We start from the raw sequence: 19,775 nt of genomic DNA on the forward strand, positions 1-19,775 counted from the left end.
AGGCGGAACTTGAGAAGAACAAATCTAGAGCTCCGGTAGGACGATCCTGCCGGGGAAACTTCCCTCCCGGAGGGGGAAATCGTCGCCATCCTCATCTCCAACACTCCTCTCATCGGAGGGGACTCGTCTCCATCAACATCTTCATCAGCACCATCTCATCTCCAAACCCTAGTTCAACACTTGTAACCAATCTCCGTCTCACGACTCCGGTTGGTACTTGTAAGGGTGCTAGTAGTGTTGATTACTCTTTGTAGTTGATGCTAGTTGGATTACTTGGTGGAAGAGTTTATGTTCAGAACCTTGATGCTACTCATTACACCTCTGATCATGATTATGATTATGCTTTGTGAGTAGTTACTTTTGTTCATGAGGACAGGGATAAGTCATGCTAATAATAGTCATGTGAATTTGGTATTCGTTCGGTATTTTGATATGTTGTATGTTGTTTTTCCTCTAGTGGTGTTATGTGAACGTAGACTACATAACACTTCACCATTATTTGGGCCTAGAGGAAGGCATTGGGGAGTAGTAAGTAGATGATGGGTTGCTAGAGTGACAGAAGCTTAAACCTCAGTCTATGCGTTGCTTCGTAAGGGGCTGATTTGGATCCACTAGTTTAATGCTATGGTTAGATGTTGTCTTAATTCTTCTTTCGTAGTTGCGGATGCTTGCGAGAGGGGTTAATCATAAGTAGGATGCTTTTCCAAGTAAGGGCAGTACCCAAGCGCCGGTCCACCCACACATCAAACTATCAAAGTAAAGGACGCGAATCATATGAACATGATGAAACTAGTATGACAGAAATTCCCGTGTGTCCTCGGGAGCGTTTTCCCCCTATAAGACTTTGTTTAGGCTTGTCCCTTACTACAAAAGGGATTGGGACACTTTGTTGCACTGTTGCTACTACTTGTTACTTGTTACTTTTCACCCGCTACGTTTCACCTCACTACATGTCACGCCCAAGATGCGACCCCATCCTCAATTTGGCACGAAGGCCTTGTCAGGGATAGAAGCGCATCTCGTCATGTCACAAGAATGGATATCGTTACAAGTACATGTACTGAAAAAAGAAGAGATATATAAAGAGAGTTGGCTTACACTCGCCACAAGCTACATCAGAGTCAGACATAACCCCACCGTGTCCTCGATCGGAGAAGGAACTCACGAAAGAGACAGTCACAGTTACGCACACAGTTGGCATATTTTAATTAAGTTAATTTCAAGTTATCTAGAACCAGTGTTAAACAAAGTTTCCACGTTGCCACATAACCGCGGGCACGGCTTTTCGAAAGATTTAACCCTGCAGGGGTGCTCCAACTAGTCCATCACAAATTACCACAAGCCGCATAGAAATCCTCAATCGCGAAGCTCGCGATCTCGTCGGATTCCCTAGTGGAAAACCCCAACTCTGAGATTACCCAAAGCATCACCGGAATCCCGATGCACAAGATATCTCGTGAAAGGCAAAACTAATCCAGCAAGGCCACCCGGTGTGTCGACGAACCCGATAGGAGCCGCGTATCTCGTTCTCAGGACACACCGTCTATGCAAAGTGGACGGAAACCAAACCTCGAGTTGCCCCGTGGTGGCACCGTCGACTGCTAGGTGGGTGGACCAACACTCATGAGGAGCACTGGCCGCGGGGGTTGATTAAATTAGTCCGCGGGTGCCGGCGGGTCCCTATGCATTATTATTAAGTTATTAGGCAAATGTAGTACCAAAGTTGGGCCTTGCCAGACCAGCTTTAATCTAAAACAAATTATCAAGGGGGTCCCCATTACAACCCCGATCGTGTTAGGAGCGCTCATTTATGGAACATAACACTGGTAGCCGGAAACTAAGGGGGCAAAGGTGGAACAAAACACCAGGCTAGAAAGGTCGAGCCTTCCACCTTTTACCAAGTATATAGGTGCATTAAATTGAATATCATTAATATGATGATATAACAAGGAACCCATGCTTTCACATGGAAGCAACTACACCTGCAACTAGCAACGCTATCAACAGGGTTAAGCAAGCAGTAACACAGCCAATCAGTGGTTTGCTAGGTCGAACAGGTTGAAGGTTAACATGGCATTGTTGAGAGGCTGATATTTAACATGTGGTAGGCAACGAGACATAAACGGTAGCAACGGTAAAACTAGCATGGCAATGATAGTAATGGTATATGGGGAAATTCTCATCTTGCCTGAGATCCCGCTTGGAAGAAGAATGCCTCCGTGAAGCAGACGAACCGACGTAGTCGAACGGGTCCTCACATCCGACACGCTTGCGGAACTCTATCGAGACGAAGCAAACCGGAACACAAATCAACACACGAAATTCACCACACGATGCACAACACATATGATGCATGAGCAATTGAATACATGCAAGTCACGGCATGACAATTCACACAATCAAACACTACACATTAAGTGAAGTTCAATATGCAACGAGTTGCATAGTGACGAAACTCCAGATATGAATTATTTAGTTCTATCCCAATTAAATACACGGCAATATTAAATGTGGCTAAACATGGCAGGAGGTGAAGCATAAATAAACTACCTATCTAGGCATTTTAAATGAGGTCGGAAATGTCATATAGCACCTCCGAAACGACCTCACATGTTAATTTACAATTCTGTCCAGATCTGAATTAACACCTTTAATTAGTTGTTAAACAGCAAAACAAATAAGTTCACGTGATTCTACGCGTCATTTCAAGCAAACTACACATAGAGAACATCTCCAACGGTGCTACGGATCAAAAGATACGGACACCGCAAGATATGATGGCATGAATGCAAAATGTGTGCAACAACGGTGACGAGCACTTCAAGACATACAAACAGTAAGATAAAATGAATCTACATGAGATTCTAAGCAAGTTTCATGTAGGGCATGATCAAAACGGAACTACGGTTCAAAAGATACGAGCAAATCAAGAACTCACTACAATCTGCCAAAATCAGCCACATAGCACTTTCTACGCCCCACAACTATGGCTACACATCTCCGATAAACTCAAGCAAGGCATGGCACGAAAGAGGGCAAGACGCTCTACTACAAACAACTAACAACAACTAGCATGGCAGCAAGGAACACTAGGACAAGAAGACACAAAACGGCATCTCACACACTATTTCAGACTTAGTGAAAATTACACCTCCTGAAAGTGCAGTTTTCGATCTGAAGCAATATTGACAGAAGCAAAATCCTAAGCTACAGGACTCCAAATGGCATGAAAATTTACAGCATGCTAGAGAAACACAAGGGCTACAACTAACTCCATTGGACCAACCTCAAAAGAGCTACAGATCACAAGATGCAAGCAAGACAAGACAGCAACAAAATAATAACAGATTCCAGACTTAGAAATATTTCAGCTCCTCCAAATCAGCACTATTTCTAGCAACTTGAGAGCAATCAAACAACACCTAAACATGCATTTCTATTGCAACTAAAAATACCAGGGGCTAGTCTAAACATCTAAGAAGAACTCCCTAGTTGACAACTAATTCAAACAAGGCACGGAATAAATCCTACGAATCAATCAAAAGGGCAACTTAGCAAAATATCTCGCGAACTAACTTGCTCTAATGCTGAAACTAATTGCACAGAAAAATCCCTTGGATTTTTCTACCCTGGAAACATATAAAATACGTGGGGTTGCAACACAAAATAAAGCCACACATTAATGCGGGAAAATAACCTATATACGGGAAAATAAACTAGAGGGAATTCCCTACACGCAAAAATACAAATGACTGCTCTAAAAAGCATTGAAAAATGGTCCCTAGAACATGGGCATTTCTAATACGGCACTCGAGCAATCCGGACATGCACGAAAATTAAATACGGGACGTATCCTATTGCAACAGCACACAAAACTAGGCGTTTGGCACGTTAAACTTCGTCCAATGATTATGCAAGTTGTAAATTCGGATTCTACGCGAAATTCTACATGAAATACATATCTAATACATCGCGATCCGACATACGGATAAAAATCTACGGGCGTTTAAATATTCGTCTACTTCCTAAAATCTATTTAATTCGGAAACTCCAGATAAAACTATTGGGCCGAAACTATCTTATGGGCCTAAACATCCACGGGCGCAACTTAGCTTCATGTTGCCTAGGCGAGGAGTAGGAGGGCAGGGGGGAAGGGAGGCTCACCTTGGGCCAAAGGCCGGCCTGGAAAGGAGGAGGCGGCCCACGAGCGCGTGGGAGGAGCTGGGCCGTCGGGGGAGGCCGCTGCTAGGCCTCGCGCCACGCTGCAGGAGGTCGCCGGCCCAGGCACCAGCCGCGGGAGGTCCAGGAGCGGGCGGATCTGGTATCGCTGGGGGGCTTCGGTCAACGCGGGGGCGCAGGGATCGAGCCACCGCTCGATCTGGCAACCGCTGCCCGCCGGCGCTCGCACGGGAGAGAGGCTGGGCGACGCGGGAAGGAGCCGCGAGCAGGCGGGACGACGTGGGCACCAGGGCGCGAGGAAACGGGAACCGGTGGGGGGCCGGCCGGATCTGGTGGATCCGGGCACGGGAGCCCCATTCCCGGCAGCGGCTGCGAGCTACTCCAGTGGTCGGAGCTCCGGCGACCGGTGGGGAAGGCGCCAGGCACGAAGGAAGCTGGATTGGGAAGGATCTCGGGAGCCTGGACCTAGGAGCGGGGCTCTGCAGCACGGTGGTCGCCCAGACAATGTCCGGCGGCCATGGACAATGTCCGGCAGGGCTAGGAGACGAAAATTAGGCCTCTAATTGTGGATTTGAGGGCTGAAAATGAAGGGGAGGAGTGGATTTCGGGATTGAAAGAGGTGGGACTTGAAGTTGGAGTTTTGCTTGGGGGTGGCTGCAATTTTACATGGGGGAAAACCTAGAGAGTGAGAGAGGTCTCTCTAGGGGGTGGAGCTTATACAGGGTTGGTCTTTGGTGGGGCGGACCTCGTCCGTCCGATCGCGATCCGATGACCACGAACGGAGGAAGTGGCTAGGTGGAACTAGTGGGCTGTGTAGAGCGGATATCCGGAGATGAGAGGGAAAACGGGCGGCGCAGCAACGTAATTAACAACACCGAAAGACGTCCGAGGGTAGACCGAATACGGTGCCGCTACGGTCGACCGTTCGGGTTCCGGACGGACTCCGATTGCGACGAAACTTGACAGGCGGCCTACCTATATTAAAATAACACCGCACGTCAAATCTCAACCCAATCTGAGAAAGTTTTACGCACACTTTAAAAACAGGGTTTCGACGGTGCCGCGGGCGCGTGCGTGTGCGGTCGGGCTCAGAACGGACAACAACGAGAACCGACAACTAACAATGGACACAAGTTTTGAAAACTAGTGGCAACGGAGATGCCGATGCAATGCTGATGATGCGCATGATGCGATGATGATGCGGCAAAAGAAAATAGACACACGACGAAAAACGGAATAAAGGGGGAATCTTCTAGAACGTTGGCATCGGGCTGTCACACTACACCATCACTTGTTACCGCTACTTTCAGTGCTTGCAGTTATTACCTGGCTGAAAACCGTTTATCAGAGCCTTCTGCTCCTCGTTGGGTTCAACACTCTTACTTATCAAAAGGACTAAGATTGATCCCCTATACTTGTGGGTCATCAGTTGGTCCTTGGCTAAAGGCTTCATGAGGACTTCCATCAGTCTGTTGGGCAACTCCCGTTCATCATACATCGTTCATCAAAAGGGAATTGAGACTGGAAGCGCACGAAGCACTTCAGTGGCAGGTGATTTGTAGTGCGTTTTGCTAAGCTATCCAGTCCAGCACCCAAGTGTTGACTTCCTTCGGGTCTCCAGAGATATGCGAAGTAGCGTAAAACTGAAGAATTATGTCGCTGTTCCAATCACCTATGTTAGTGCAGAGAGGCAGCAGTCCAGTTTCGTGAAGAACATTTAGGACTGGGACGAAGCAAGGAATTTCTTCCATGTCAACATGAGGAATATTCTTGTGCTGAAATATTTTGTTCCTTCCGCAGAGCACAGAGGCATAGTAGTTGAGCTGACTCCTCTTCTAGAATTTGCGATGCCTGATCCGAAGCTTATCATATGGATTTGCGCCAGTGAAGTACATCCGTTCTTCATAAAAAGCTTCCTTTTGAAACTTTGGCCTCCTTGACAAAGGCTGATTTTGCTGCCGTTGAAGATTATGCTGCTATTCTTGAATAGGAGTTACTATCATTGCTATTTCTGGGTTGACCACAACAATAGTAGTTTTGGTATTTGGTGCAGGAGCATTTTCTTCATTTTGACCTTTTTCCTCTGGTTGAGGATTTTCTTTAGCTTGAGGATTTTCCTCAGACTGAGGAATTTGCTTGGTGGAGGAGGCAAAATGATCAGCTGATGCAACTGATCCTTGAGCAGATTCATCACAGACGGTCTTCCCATGAGACCGTGTGAGGATTTCTGTTGCAGCAGGAGTAGGAGGGACTTGGGTTGTATCTTCCTAGAAGTCATCACTGAAAACTGGAGTGGTGCAATCAATATCATCAGATGTCTTTTGAGGAATGGAGGACTGAGGAATATCATCAATTTTTATTTCCTCATCCATGATTTCTTCAGATTCAGCATCTTTCATTTCCTCATCTTCTTCAGGAATGACATAGTCAATTCTGAAGGGAACAAGTGCATAGGATGGAGCTATATTCAGAGGTGTAGCATCCACTGGGGCAGTTGAAGACTCTGTCTCAGTGACCTTTGGGCGCTTAGCCTCTGATGATTCTGAGGTCATTGAAGCTTTTCTTTTCTTTGCTTCCTTTTCAGCAGCCTTGGTCTTCTTCATGTCTGATGCAGACGGAACCATTTTCTGCACCTTTGAGGGTTGAGGTGAAGGAATTCTTTCTTCAGTATCTGGTGCAGTCTCAGTCCTGGCAGTTTCCTCAGCTGGAGCATTTTCATCAGTTGGAGCATCTTGAGGCATTTCCTCAACAACAGGTTCATCAACTTCATCTTCTTCGGTTAGCTGAACTGAATAGCTGGACTCAGGTAGGTTTTGCTTCACAGGAGGAGGAGCCTTCTTGTTGTATTCATCAACTGCATAAGTTGCAAACTTGATGAAATTCACCTTGAGACTTTGATGATCAGATAGGTTCGTGTACTTGTCAGTCAAAGTCTTCAGTTCAGCCTGGGTGGACACAAGAGCTTCAGGCATCAGATTGAGGAGATTCTGCCTGAGGAATTTCTCCTTCTTCAGTTTTGCAGCCTTTGCTTGCTTGGCTTGATGCTCTTTCCATTTCGCCTCATTGATGAATGTGGCAACCATGTGGCTGAGACCAGGAGGAAGCTTCAAATCATCAATGTGAGTGTTTGGGTCTTCATACCAGACATTGATGAAATCCAGCAGAACCTTGGGGTCCATGGCAAGAGGAATAGAGCTGCCCGAGGCTTGCGCAACTCGTTCCTGCTTGTTTTTGATGATTGCTTGAAGTGTTTCATCATCGAATTTCTCACTCCCTTCTGATGCACAGGGGATGTTGATGACTTTGCTTGGGCTGGGCCTGATGCCTCTTCCAGCAGTCATTTATTTACAACCTCGGAGCATCCCGACATGATTTGACATAAATGCCCTTAAATACTATGATTGTTGGTGTGGATAAGATCGGTGAGGTGGTGCGAATCGCGGCAACGGTCGGGACTCTCAACTGTGAGAGTCCTCATGTCTCTCATATTCCTCACTTGAGGCTTTTGTAGGATTAGGCTTGGCTTGAGCCTCATGAGGAAATTCATTCCGTAGTATTACCTTGACCCCTTTAACAGTATGGTGTTCCTATGACTCAAGAGTGAAGAAAATTAAACAAAAAGAATAAATCTTCATGCTTCAAAGTCTTCGGATTTATTTTCTTCAGGACACAGCGAATTCCTCATCTTCAATATCTTTATGAGGAATATCAATTTCATCGCAATTTCTTCGCGGTCAAAATCTTCAGCATAAGACCAATTTCTTCAACTCAAGATATACACTTTTAGGGGTCGATATTAATCGTATAACTCAAACTCCTCAGCGGCTTATAGAGCCTGTGTACACTTATAAACACATTTGTTACTTAACCTATAAGTCTTCAAACCACCAAAATCACTAAGGGCACTAGATGCACTTACAAGCCCCACCCAGGCGACCTCCCTGCGCAGCCAGGGGGCAGGCCGCACCACCAGGTTGCGTGGAGGCCTGGTGGCCCCCCTCTCGCCCATCTTCTGGTTAGGGGTTCCTCCCCGTGCTTGTATTTTCTCTATTTTTTATTGGAATTTTTGGGACACCTAAAAATCCATTTTCCTGCACACAAGAAAACCATACACGCAGCTCTGATGAAAACAACGTCAGTCCGGGTTAGTTTCGTTCAAATCATGCAAGAATGAGGCCAAAACAATAGCAAAAGTGTTTGTAAAAGTCGATACATTTGAGACGTATCACCCGTCCAGAGTAGCCATGATATCTAACAAAGATAGAGCCCATAATGGCTTGTGGCTGTGCATGTAAGCCTCGGTTCTTGAAGTATCCATCCATCTCTTCGTTCTTGGGTGGAACTTTACACGTGAATATTGGCTCTTCTCCAGCAACACCTAGGCTATCACTGGGTCCTCGAGGGTGCCATTCGACCAATTTCCACCTATAGGTATATTGCATCATGAGGTATTGAGTAATCTTGAAGTCTTGAGGGTTTTTTTCACAAATTAAGTCTCACAACTCCCATGATAAACACTCAATCGTACCCCGTCTACTAAAAGCATAGCATAATAAAATAACGTTTCCTGGGGCCAAAGTGACAAGGGTTTATGGGTTCCTACCACATGATACTAGTCAAGAACCAAATTTCCATGTACCTACTTTGCATGCAATGGTGGAAAAGGTTGTACTAATGCAAATAAAACCGTAGTAATACATGATCAATGTGAACTTGCCTTGCTGACGATCTTCAAACTCAAGTGACTTTAAGTAGCAAGCCTCGCACTCTGGATGATCTAATAAAACTACCAACTCACACAATAAGCACAATATAAACATAACAAGTAAAACTAATCATACTAAAACAATCACTAACACAAACGAAGACATGAGAGTAAAAGAAAATAAAGAATTCATCCAAAATCCTTGGCAAAGCTTTTCATAAAACAAAACATACTATAAATAGTTTTCAGCAACTAATAATATCTTAACATAAGAAAAACTAAGTTTAATGAAATTAACAGAAAGTATTTAACCTAAACTTTTCTACACAAAATGAATCAAACAAAAAGGTTTTATAAAACAAAAGTTATGGCCTATTTAAAATAGATCTTGAATTTGTCGAGAACAAAATTTTGTTAAAACAAAAATTATTTTTTTAGTCCTCTGGATAGATATAACATATAGAAAATAGTAGCAAAAGGATACACTTCAAAGCTTTTTAAAAAAATTATACCTTCAATAGTGTTTAATACAAATCTGTTTGACCTCGTAATTTAAAAAGCTCAAAAAAAAATCGTTGGTTCCAAGGGATAGAGTTGATTTTTGTGAATCAGTAGCAAAAATAATCACTAAAATCGGAGTTGTAAAACTAAATATACAAAAAAACCAAAACACATCTAATCAGAAAAACGGGAATTTTTAAAAGGGTGTGGCCTCATAGGGTTAGCTCACTCTGTTCGCTGCCGAGATTAAACACTAGGTGATCTCTACTTAACCGTTCGGGAAGTTACAATTAAAAAAACTGTGAACTGGTTCGATCTAAAGTGAAGTAACATGTACTAAATCGATCTAAAAGAAAAACCTAATGTTTCAATCTAGGGGGGTGATCTGCGCCGGCGCGCTGGCCCAGATTTTCGGCCGGCCGCGCGCGGGTCGCAGGATCCAACAACCCCACGTCGTCCGCACCGTTAGATCCGCATGCAACATTTTTCTCCCTATGCAGCAAAATTTCGATGCCATGCAGCAAAATTTTCAACGGTTACAACAAAAAAAAATTATAGAAAAAAATATCTACGTGATCGTAGCAAAAAAAGCGAAGCTGATGGTACGTGGTAGCAAAAGTCAAACGCCGGTTGTAACAAAAATTTACGTGACATGTACGCAACTTTTTAGTAAACGGTTGCAGCAAAACATGATGCCGGTTGTAGCAAAAATTAACACGGTTGTAGCAAAAAGTAAAAAACATCGATTGTAACAAAAAATCCGACGAACTAGAATTGCAACCAAACTTATATGCAGCTTTTTTACTGAGACAAAATATAGTAAAAAACGCTTGCTGCAAAAATAACGCATGTTCCAACATTTTTAGATGAAAAATGTTGCATCCATTGACCGAAGAAGCACGCGGCTGGGAAAAATGTTGCAAGGCCGGCGCGCGCCAGGCGGCGACCGGCGCGTCGGTTCGGCCGGCGCGCGGGTGGGAAACGATTCCCTTCAATCTATTGAAAAGAAAAGAAAATCTAGCGAACGGAAAGCGCTCATGCTTACAAAGAAGAAACATGTGGTGCCACGAAAGAAGATGGCGGTCGAGCGGCAGCTGCGGCGATCAATAGCGTCGGCGAGGTTGTCCAATGGATGCGGGACGTTGGGGGTGACCGATTTTTTGCTGAAGGTGAAGGTTGGTGGTGACCGAAACTAGGAGGGCATCGAGGTGAACTCCGTGAACTACGGCGGCGTTGCGAGCTCGACGTGGTCGTTGTAGATGGAGAGAGATCATAAGATTATGTCAAAAAGAATCTAGGGATCAAGAGTAATCGAATTACAAAATATGGAGTCTCAAGATGGCTCACGGTCATCGAAATCCGGCAATCAACCACAACTTCTGCAGCAAGATCCAAATGACGAGAGCTTCGAGTATAGATGGTTTCAGGCGATGTGGTTTAGGGGAATCGGTCGAGGAAAACCTCGGGTATTTATAGAACATATTGCTTGGACGAGGGGAATACTAGAGACATAATTTGCAAGATTTTGAGCCAAAGTTGGCGTCTGTTCATGCGTCCGTACAGGAGTTGGAGTCTGCCTTGTTTTCCTGCTTGGGAGAAGATCCCATGGGCCGCAGCAGTCAAAATAAGAAGAAAGAAAAAAATATGAGAGAGAGAAGAGATCAAGAGAGAGAGAGGATGGTGGCGGCGCTAGGAGGATTCTCTCGTGCGTGCAAGCCATGGTAGGGCTGCTACCCTTGTGCGTTCCAGCGTTGGTGGGGTGGCTCGCTGGTTGGATGGCTTTTTTGTTCTTTTCAGAATCTAAACGAAAAAAATATTAGACCTAAAAATAAATATAGGATATTATATACCAAAAAATCGAAAAATTAAATCCTATAACAGAGGCATTTTTTAGACGCAAAATCAAAACTTAAAAAAAAATAGTTTTTTGTAAAAATTCAAATAAAACAAAATTTGACTTTCAAATGAATTGACACTATTTTCGTCTGACTTTTGGGGTGTCATGTTACCTCCTCTCATACTCTTTGGTCAAAGTATTATGTCAAGGATTTGTAAATGAAAATCAAACGCCAATTGAGATGAAGCCAAATTCAAAATGAAAATTCAATTACCTCATTTATTTCAATCAAAATGCATAGATGCTTAAGTATAATTGTAAAATATTATAAATTGAAAATTTGGGATGTTACAAACCTACCCAACTTAAGATGAATCTCGCCCTCGAGATTCTGGTTGGCTAGAAAATAGGTGCGGGTGGTCTCAACGAAGATATTCTTCTCGTCCCCACATGGCTTCTTCCGCGGTGTGATGACTCCACAGAACCTTGAAAAACTTGATGATCTTGCTGCGAGTAACTCTGTTGGCAGTCTCGAGAATTCTGACGGGCTTCTCCTCATACATCACATCACTGTCAAGCTGTATGGACTCTAGGTACAATGTGTCTCTCAAATTAATATCAGCCATCTCAGCATGTCATTTCTTCAACTAGGAAACGTGGAAGACACGGTGAACTCCCAAAAATCCTTCCGGAAATTCCAACTTGTATGCAATTTTGCCTCTACATTCAAGAATTTGGTGGGGGCCTATAAATCTGGTGCTAACTTTCATTTAACACCAAACCTCTTGATTCCTCAAAGTGGGGACACACACCGAGATATGCTCGGTCTCCCACTTCGTATGTCACCTCCTTGCGTTTACTATCAACATAATTCTTCTGGCTAGACTGGGCTATCTTGAGTCAGTCACGAATCAACTCGACATTCTCTTCAGAATTCGGATAAGATCCCACATCAATGGTGCTCTGCACCTCTTCCCGTATAAAGCTTCAAAAGGGGCCATCTTCAGACTAGTCTGGTAGTTGTTGTTGTATGAGAACTCTGCGAGGGAAGTTATCGTCCCATCTAGACCCATAGTCTAGCGCACAAGCTCTCAACATGTCCTCCAAAATCTGGTTGACTTCTTAGTCTGTCCATCTGTTTGTAGATGAAAGGCTGTACTAAACACCAACCTCGTACCCAAAGTTTCATGTAATTGATTCCAAAACTTTGAGGTAAACTGTGTTCCTTTATCTGATACGATACTCCTCGGAACTCCATGAAGACATATGATCCTGGTCATATATATCTTGGCCAACTTAGTGCTAGTGTAGGTGGTCTTCACGAGAATGAAATGAGCCACCTTGGTCAAGCAATCAACCACTACCCAGATGGAATCATAATCTGAACGAGTCCTGGGTGATCTTGTGATGAACTCGATTCCAAGTTTTTCCCATTTCCACTCGGGTATCGGCAAAGGTTGAAGTAACCCAGCTGGCTTCCGATGTTCTACTTTTACTCGCTGACAAACATCGCATACAACTACATGCTCGATGATATCCTTCTTTATGCATGTCCACCAGAAACTTTCCTTCAAGTACAGATACATCTTGGTGTTGCCTGGGTGTATCGAGTATGGTGAATCATGGGCCTCCTGAAGTATTAGCTTCCCGAGTTCAGGGTTATTGGGCACATAGATACGGTCCTCAAACCATATAGTTCCGTGTTCATCCTCACAGAAACCTTTAGCTTTCCCATCTTTCATTCTTTGCTTTATCTCAACTATTTCCTTGTCCACCTTCTGGGCTTCACAAATGTGGACCGAACCTCCAATGTGGCAACGTATCCTCTTGGAACTATCTCCAATTTGAGCTCTGTGAGATCATCGACTAACTCTCGGGGTAATCCTCCCGCTATGAGTGTGTTCACGTAACTCTTACGACTCAAAGCATATGCTACAACATTTGCCTTCCCTGGGTGATAATGCAATCTCATGTCATAATCCTTGATCAACTCTATCCATCTCCTCTGTCTGAGATTCAACTCCTATTGCACGAAGATATACTCCAGGCTCTTGTGATGAGTGTAAATATCACAAGTATTTCCGATAAGGAAATGTCTCCAAGTCTTGAGTGCATGCACTATGGCTGCTAACTGCAAATCATGTGTGACATAGTTCAACTCATGAGGTCATAACTGCCTGGACGCATATGCTAAAACTTTTCCCTCCTGCATGAGCACTCCTTCAAGTCCTTGACGTGAAGCGTCACAATAAACTTGGAAGTCCTTCCGAGTGTTCGGCAAAATCAACACTGGGGATGTAACCAAATGTCTCTATAACTCGTGAAAATCGTGTTCACATTCCTCGGTCTAAATGTACTTGGACTCCTTCAATAACTTTGGCATGAGCTTGGCAATCTTCGCGAAGTTCTTTATGGATCTACGGTAATATGCGGAAGTCCGCGAAAACTATGGATCTCCTTAACTTAGGTGGGTGCCTTCCATTCGGTGACTGCTGCAACCTTGGCGGGATCCACTACTATTCCTTCTCCAGAAATAATGCGTCCTATAAATCCGACATCTACTACAAGAAATATGGCCATTTGTGACAAAAAATAATGACGGGGGCTAAATTGGTCATAGATCTATGACCAAAATTTACAAAATGGCGAGAGAGTGTCTAGGAGGGTCCAAACCCCCCAATCTTGTTGACCATATATGTTAAAAGGTCATAATCATGTTGTACAAAATGGTCATAAGGATGTATAACATTGTTCATAGACAATTTTTCGATCGACTTTGAACAAACGACATCATCATAAGATCTGTGCGGCACACGAGGCATGCCCGCTAGACACAAAATTTGGCAACTGTGCCTAAGTGCCATGTGTGCATGTCGATTCTGCTTGTGTGTCGAGACCTACCTAATGGAGATAGTATTGACTAGTGGGACCACAAACATGTGTCCCCGCTTGAGCCAACCAAGCAATATTATGTGTTGGCTCTAGGTACAAAATTTACGCATTCACTTCGTAATGTCATCAGTTCATCTAAGTATTTTATCTAAAGACCATTACCAATTCAAATATCACATGTTAAGCCAATTTTTTTATAAAATATTTTTGCTACTTCAAATATGTTTAATGTAGATGTATTTGTATATTTAACCTTGTTTCATAGCTTTCTAAAGCATACCCCTTCAAGGCGTACTCATAATAAAAAAATTTAGGAGGGGCTATACAAAATTTTACTTGTACACAAATGCCATATGGCTCTTATTTAAATTTCACAAACATTTATTTTAAAAAATATAGTGAATTTTTTCTCAAGCTATGAGGAAATAATTTATAATTTTATTTTCATGGCAAACAAAATTTTAACCCATTTTTGTTTTGACTTTATGCATAGAAACTCCTCATACTAATTTCATTTATTTATTTTTCGATAAAATCAAATAGGATTAATAAGAAATGGATTTTTTTCCCTGTGTAACGAGAGCCTACCCATTATTTTTGCCTCCCGCGCATATTTTTTCTGATTCCCTCCATCATTTTCACTTTCGTGCAATTTTTCTCGAGCCGCGCTGGATGCCATGTCTCGCAAATTCTAATCCTAAGTGTTTCCTCTCCACCCCTCCTCCCCTCATTTGTAGCCGCCGCCGCCACTTCTTCTGCCAACATCGCCCAGATCCACCGCTCACCTCTGCCCAGCGCAAGCCCTTCCGGCTCCCAGCCAATCCCCCACCGCCCCCTGACTCTCGAGACGGTGGTGTGAAGCCTCCCGGCCTTATTCCCAGCCAGATCACGGGCTTCTTCCATCACGCCACCCCCGCAGAAGCACCAACTCTTAGCAGTCACGGCCGGCGTCCTAGTCTTAGCAGTCTATGCCACGGCCACAGTGTCCCCAACGATCGCGGCTTCATCGTCCCCTCCCTGGTACCATCCCTTCACCCCAGCTCGCCGTCTTCGATTTCCATCCGAATCGCTAAATCCAATCCGAAGCTTCGGTTAACTCCTCTGGTTCTGGCAGGAGAACGGCACGAAGCCGGAGTTTGGGATGGCGTCGCAGGCCGTCGAGCAGGCGCGCTCCGTCGGCGAGTCACCCCGGAAGGTACGGGGTCGAGATCGAATTTGTGGCCACTTGGATCGGGATATGATGTAGGGATTGGGGGAAGTGACCGATTCTGTGCGTGCATGAGCTTGAGGAGATGGGTGTGCTGGTGGACTCTGTCAAGATCCGGTATTCGCTGTTCTCCCGGATGATGGAGACTGCCAGGGTGGTCGCCGGCATGCTAGGCGTCCCATTCGAGGGTCCTGGCTGGAAGGTGAGTGGCTTAATCCTACTAGATGGAACCTTGTTCAATTTTAAATCAGATGATGGTAATGGGTCACATGTTAGTTTTAAGTTTCTATATGTCTTCCCTGCATGTGTGCACAACATAACCATCTGAATGTGTTAGGAAGCAAAGTAATTTCAATCTCATTGTCCTTCATGTTGGTAGTTTGTCTTGTGTACGACAAACTATCCGTACCTCTGAAAATTCCACTTGTGATGCCCCACCTAATAAAGGAAAAAATGCAGAGTTTGTGTTTCTTAGTATCAAGAGCTACTAATCCTGCCACCTCTTATATTTATAAGGGCGGGTCGACTCATAGAACAGTCCATTGTCTCTTCGGTAGCCGTACCAAAAGACGAAATTGACGTCATGTTTGCATTCTGTACCTCAGCCCATAGAACAGTACGTACATAGTTACTACATTGTGCCTCACATTGCAATTCTTTTATACTGTATAGAAATATTTAGTTACAGTATATAGCTGATGAAACTTGCACAATATTGTCATTATAAATTCAGTTTAGTTGTAATTTCTTGTGTACTAGGCTGCTGGCAGTGGTAAATTCACCTTACTTGCACTTTCTTTCCCCCTCACGTGGGTCTCTAAATCCGTGGGTCTTGCCTTCGTTCTTTCCCCCTCGCATGGGTCTCTGAATCCGTGGGTCTTGCCTGAATATGTGCGAAATACCCTCTCCATATAAGCAGTACTGCATATAAGTGATGTATTACATCAAGATGACATATATCTGATTTTCCATATTCTACATGAGATGGCTTTCGTATATATATCTGATATTGTATAACTCATTTTCACCAGTTTTGAGAAAATTTTCTTAACAATATAGGCATGGATAAGTGGTGACCTGCAATGTTTATCAAGCAACTAGATGTAATCTTCTCAAGAAAGAAAGAAAAAGTATTGCATTACCTGTCTATAATCGGGGTACATGTGCATGAACCTATTATCGGTTATTATCTGGTACCCTTTTTTATTATATGTGACTCGTTGTATATAGGCTTATCTATGCATTAGTATTTGATGCTCTATCATGTTAGTTTCCTTGTTCTATTTTTTGAGCCTTAACATCATTTTTTTCTTGCAGGCGGCGATGGCGGGAGTTCCGTATTAGGCAGAGGAAAAGGACGGGAAGAAAGAAGGCTTGGGCATGACTGGTTATTGGGTGGCGGTGACCTTCAAGTACCTGCCTCATGGCACCTCACTCTACAGTCGTGGTAAGTGTGTTTGACTTCCACAACTCCAGCCTCCTTTATGTTCATGTATATACGCCATCGACCACAAACCCTATATTTATCTGATAAATGATGCTACCATCTTTGAGAATAATAACCGAATATACCATAAATGTAGGAAATATTATAAGTCACCATCATGACAATATGAAATATATGATGTTCACCAACTTCATCTATTTATAAGTCACCATCAGGACAGTATGAAATATAAGTGTCTTTCCTTACTTCATCATAATTGTGTTTTACGTGAACTCGTCATTTAAGCACTAATGATAGGTATTGCCTCCAGCAGTATTTTATATTTGTGGGCCAAGAGAAAAACATACATGTACTTTTTTGGCTCCAGTACGTTACATGCTAATAAAGAAATAGCCTTCTCAAAGAAAATTCAAATGAACTAGCCTTGAACTCTATTTTTCGGATGCCAGCACTTGCTAATCTGCATGAAAGAGCTAACTCGATACGTATGCTAATTATACTTAATAGTCTCATGAAACAACAGTAAAAAAACAGCGACCAACTTTTTGTTATGTAACACTTCTTAATTTGTTCATACCTGCCAAATAAATATTGTATGGAGGAGCGAAAAGGATTCATGCATCCACACTAATTACTATTGATGACATCATACCAGCAGAAACTGTAGGAGGGCCAACTTTTTTTGCTCATTAGCCATGAGCATAGGGTCTAATTGACACATAATTTAGTGACTAGGAGGATGAAGTGGAAGCAGAATATCAGAAGAAGAAAACTATAATTGTGCAATTGAAAATAATAATAGATGGAGAAATTTGAAATATTGGTAAATATTATAAAAGCATATAAATAGGCTTTTTTGCGGCAACACATAGGTGTTTAATACTATACAATAATTAAAGCTACACGGAGTTAAAACTTGTTGAACAAAAAAAATGCAAGAACAGATCCATCATGTATTTTCTCATGATGTCTTTTTGACATATATTCATTGGTGGCATGAAGTTTCTATCTAAGAAACTACAAGAACGTCCTGCTTTCTCATTTGCTAGAATAATTGGAGAGTGTAATAATATTTCTGTATATGATGCCAAATTTTTACCTGCTGAAAGCAACATGGGGCAATATGGTGAGTGGAATTATGTGGTGCATGTAGAAAATAGAATACGAGCAGACAACAGGTTATTTGCATGTAAAATTAATCCTACCGAACTATTATTTCTAGGATTTCAGCACCCTGCCGTACATAAGCAACCTTCTCTGTATTTGTTGCTTCCCTTGCTCTAAACATTGTTACTCCCCTGAAGGCCGAAGCGCGGCGCAGTAAGACCATGTTTTCCTTTGTTTTAATCTTTTGTTGTTACTATTATTACTACGTCATATGATCTTTGACAGCGTTTCCCTGTGGACTCACGTATTCACCATATGACATCATGTAATGTTTTCTTTTGCTTATTTATAACATGTGATTGTCTTTATTATTTTCATGTGTTCTGCAATCTTATAGTTTTCCTTTTCTTATTTATAATGTATGCTTGTTGTATGTGCTTTTGCTCGCAATTTATTAGAGCATATGATTGTTTCTATAGCGTTTTGTCCATGTCTAATTAAATCTTGATCCCGCAGTACTTGCTGTTTGAGAAATAGACATTGAGGATCACTTTTTACATATATTTTATAAACCCTGTTGGGATGCTTTGCAGGAGATACTGAACATAATTCCCGACCCGTGACAACCTTTTTTGGCCTTATCTCCATCTCAGAGATCTACCTTCTATCAACAGGTATCTATCAACCCCTTCTACTTGCAAAACAGAAATAATATATGTAGTTCAAATGGTGAAATCCATATAAGTTTTAAGATTATGTCCTGTTAATTGTTCCATTTGCTAGAGAGAGTGATAACTTTAAACTGCTATGGAGCTGATGTAAATTTAGTTGGCCACAATGGCTCATAAGTTTATTCCTTACTACATATATAGGCCAGTTAATCTTAATTTAGTGCAAGCTACTATTTTCTCTAGATTGGAGTGCTGATGAGTCACCCAAAAGGTGTTTGCATTCATGCAGTAACTTTCCAATTGATACCTACATTATATTGGATCTTTTGATTTTGAATGTGTGTACATGAATTTTAGATGGAAATTTATCGGACTGGGCTGGGAAGATAATGGAGACTGCTACACATGTTCCTTCGTTCCTCCGGAGCAATAAAGAAGATATGGAAGTTGGGTCTTCAATTGTATCACCCACACTTAGTATACACATATGAATATAGTTACAAGTCAAATCACATATTGTGTTCATTTCACAATGTAATGTAGGACCAGTTAACTATTAGTCATTGTAACTTGTTTGACTGAGATGAAGCTTCATTGCGCCTTTTATTCTCTTTATTTGCTCATTTTAGTAATAGTTACTAGATTCTAGGGCTGGAGTTGTAACTGGATGAAGCTTCATTGTAACTGGATTTGTAGTGAAGTTGAAGGTCGAACTATTTTATATGGTGCATGCTTGTAAAGTTTCTACAATGGTGCTTATTGCTTAAATGACCGGGACTATTTAACATAATGTTTTTTCGTCGGAATTATCTACTATGCCTAGTGTATGAAAACTGTGCAAAAATAAGTCCTACTAGATAAAAATAGTAATGGGCTGAAATATCAAATATTGATCTGAATTGTTGGGTCTGGCCCATTTAGGTGTCTGACTTTTTATTGGGCTAGTAAAATAATGACCTTATTTTTCAGTCATTGGTGATCTGCCACATCATCAGCTTAGCCACGTGGCTGATGCCATGTCAGCTCCTACGTGGTTTAGGTACACATGTAATGACCAAAGCAATTGGTCAAAGATTTTATGCCGTAAGTTTTTTGGTCAAAGAATACTTGACCAAAATACTGAAAAGGTCATGGTTGTTCGTTCTTGACGGCCAACTGTTGACCCTCTGAATTTGGTCAAAAAAAGGTCATAACATGATACCAATGATGATTCTTTGACCAAAATGGTG

The 19,775-nt window shown here is 42.6% G+C and overlaps 1 long non-coding RNA gene across 1 annotated transcript; it reads left to right on the plus strand.

Annotated features, from left to right (window-relative positions):
* Nucleotides 1–14,811: 14,811 nt before the first annotated feature.
* Nucleotides 14,812–19,269, plus strand: LOC123448642. Its single transcript, XR_006631878.1, has 5 exons — nt 14,812–15,134; nt 15,229–15,523; nt 16,639–16,768; nt 18,469–18,549; nt 18,904–19,269. It is a non-coding gene; the product is annotated as an uncharacterized LOC123448642 (long non-coding RNA).
* The last annotated feature ends 506 nt before the right edge of the window (nt 19,270–19,775 follow it).

Source organism: Hordeum vulgare, chromosome 4H (assembly GCF_904849725.1).
Source record: "Hordeum vulgare subsp. vulgare chromosome 4H, MorexV3_pseudomolecules_assembly, whole genome shotgun sequence".
Lineage (NCBI taxonomy): Eukaryota > Viridiplantae > Streptophyta > Magnoliopsida > Poales > Poaceae > Hordeum > Hordeum vulgare.